A 3,194-nucleotide genomic window follows, 5' to 3' on the forward strand; every position below is an offset into this window, starting at 1 on the left:
GGGCTAGGGTTTCAGGTTTTGGTGAGTGTCTATATCACATAATAAACCTTAGATCCTTTAGGGTGAAAATCTAGTAAGTAACCTTAGTAGTAATAATTGGTAATCTTATAAAATCAAGTGTTCTACTAATCATCAATAGCTGTAAGGTGCGAGATTATTGCTAGGTCTAAGTGATTAAACCGCAAGGTGGGTCCTTCTTAGGAAGTTAACCTTTTGGCTGCTGTCTAGCAAGTCTAGCTGAGAAAACAAACCTATCCTAGGTTTAGGTCTCGTAAGGGAGTGAGCCTTGTAGGATACTTTTATAAACCCATTTAGATGTCTTGTAAAGGAGTCTAATAACCGGTAAATTAACAGCCTTTAGGGGATCTTAGCGCGCTCTTGAGAAGGATTAGGGGTCCTTAGATTTCCCGAGGGGTGAGAATCCCAAGATCCCGGTTCCATAGCAGACAACTTCCATTTATAATCAATACTAAAAGCAATCAAGATTCCTGTCTAGGTAGTTCCTTCATCATCTTTGAGTTCGGCTTTCGTGTGAGTTCGTGCCGCCGTTCGTCTAGTTAATTTAGTTTAATTTTAATTATAATTTTAGGATTTTTAGAAACCCCCCCCCCCCCAAATCAATAAACAATTTAGTGTGTCGTGTTAGTTTAAGTCTAGATAGAGTCGTAGCGTAATTAGTAGAGTCTCGTGGGTTCGACACTCGGACTTACTTTAGCTTTACTACATCGATCGGTTCACTTGCCGATTGTGTGGTTTAGGGTTTAGGTTGAGTCTTAGTTTTATAAATTTAAAGCTTAGAGAGTTTAGAATTAGGGTAATTTAGTTAGTTTTAATTAACCCACATTAAGACATCAAGTTTTTGGCGCCGTTGCTGGGGACTCTTGGCGATTGCGTTGATTACTTTGTTTGGACTTACTTGACATATTACGTGCTATTTGTTTATTTGTTTGAGTCGTAGGTGTCTAAGTAGTTTAGTGTCTTTTATAGTTAGTTGAGTCGTTTAGTAGAGTCTTCTTACTTGTTTGTTCCCGATTTTTGTAGTGGATGCCCCATACGCGCTCGCAGGGACTGCCGCCGCTTCCGTTTGCACTCAAGTCTTCCTTCTCGTCTTCTACGTCTGAGGTACGTGCTTCTAGCTCTACTTCGTTTTCACATTCCACCCCCGCGTTCGATTTTACACCAAAGTCTTCACCCCACAATTCCCCACCACCCACCCGTCCACCTAGTCAACCACCCGTAGCTCACATGGCCCGTAGGACAGTTTACGATCAGGCTACCACCGGCTTCGCCGGTGGTAATTCCCCCATCACCCTTCCCGAGATCCCAAACGATCGGTCTTGGCAGATTCCATCCTACATTATGACCGCCATCACCAATTCCTGCCAGTTCCATGGTCGTGACGACGAGGATGCCCCCGCGCATATCAATCGCATCACTCGTCTCTGCAGCACCTTCTCCATTGAGGGTGTCAATCTTGATGCTAGGTATCTTCAGGTTTTTACGTTCTCACTTGTTGGACGCGCAGCCGTCTGGTTCGATTCCCAGCCTGCTGGCACTTTCACTACTTGGGCAGGCCTTCGCGATGCATTCTTAGCCAAGTATTTTCTGCCAGCCAAGGCATCTCGCCTTCGTGACCAGATTCACTCATTTCGTATGGAGCCAGATGAGCCTTATCACTTAGCTTGGGAGCGTTTTCAGACCCTGATTACCCGTTGTTCTCAGCATTGTCTATCTGACTGGGCGTTAGTAGAGAAGTTCTACAATGGACTTACTCCTGAGATTCGAGCTCGCTTCGATACTTCAGCAGGAGGTCAGCTTATGGGAAAGAAGACAGTGGCGGAGTGCAATGATTTGTTTGAGAGTTTTGCCCATTCCGATATGGACTACAGTGCTACCAGCATGACTTCCATTCCTGTGCGTGCCACCTCGGCTGGTCGAGGGGTAAACCAAGTTAGCTTGGATCCATCGGTAGCTGCTGTAGTTGATACTTTGAGGCAGGAGTTTAGGCAGGAGTTGAGTGAGTTAAAGAAGAAAGTCGATAGGTGTGAGGTTTGTCGAGGAGGGCATGATACTATAGATTGTCCTACGATCACTCTTGAGCAGGTAGAGTACTTAGCCAGTCAGTCTAGAGGTCCTACGAATCCGTTCAATAATTCTAATTCCAACTGGCGCGGTAGTGGTAATTCGAGTGGTTATCGTTCGTCCGGAAATCTTCCTGGATTTCCATCTGGTCAGTATCAGAGTAGAGGGCCCAGTATTTACACGAATTCTGGTTCAGGGCAGTTTAGTGGGTCAGGTTCGGGTGGTCAGTTTTCGAGTGGAGGACCAACTCAGGAGAGTCAGGGTAGTGGAAAAGCTCCTGAGGTTAGTACGAACAGGTTGGAGGAGATGTTCGCCCAGATGATGACACGGACCGAGGCGTTCATGAAAAATCAGGAGCAAATTAACAAAAATAACGAGCTCCAGTTTAAGAGTCAGCAGGCCGCCCTCCTCGATCTTCAGAGGACAGTAGGCGGGCTTGCTAAGCAGTTACAGGAGCACCCACCGGGTCAGTTTTCGGGAAACACTTTCCCGAATCCCGCGAATCATTCTGTTAAAGCGATTACGACCCGTAGTGGAAAGAGTTTGGGAGAGGTTGTGAGAGAAAGAGAGGGTGAAGAAGTAGAGGAGGAAGTCGATGAGGAGATCGAGATGGAGGCTCCAGGCAAGGTGCAACATAGGCTAGTCCCAGCAAGTACCGCACACGCCAAGGAGTCACCAGTAGAGAAGAGAGTGGAGAAGCGGTCGAAGAATGCTCGGCCACCACCAGTGATTGATATTTCCCGTCTCCCGTTTCCCGCTCGTGCTAGGCAGCAGTTATTTTCTAGGGAGTATGAGAAATTTCTTGAGATGTTCACCCAGCTGAAGGTGAACCTTCCGTTCATAGAGGCTTTGAGATCCATGCCTAAGTATGCTAAGTTCCTTAAGGATTTTCTCAAGCGTAAGGATAAGGTAGGTGAGAGTTCTAGTAATCCGTTGAGTGGAGAGGTTTCTGCTGTGATCCTAAATAAACTTCCAGAGAAACTTACCGATCCAGGCATTTTCACGATTCCTTGTTTGTTTGGTGGTGATGTTAAAAACCACGCGTTGGCGGACCTTGGTGCTAGTATTAATTTGATGCCATATTCATTTTACGAGAAACTAGGCCTTGGTGA

Source organism: Helianthus annuus, chromosome 4, assembly GCF_002127325.2.
Source record: "Helianthus annuus cultivar XRQ/B chromosome 4, HanXRQr2.0-SUNRISE, whole genome shotgun sequence".
NCBI classification, from domain to species: domain Eukaryota; kingdom Viridiplantae; phylum Streptophyta; class Magnoliopsida; order Asterales; family Asteraceae; genus Helianthus; species Helianthus annuus.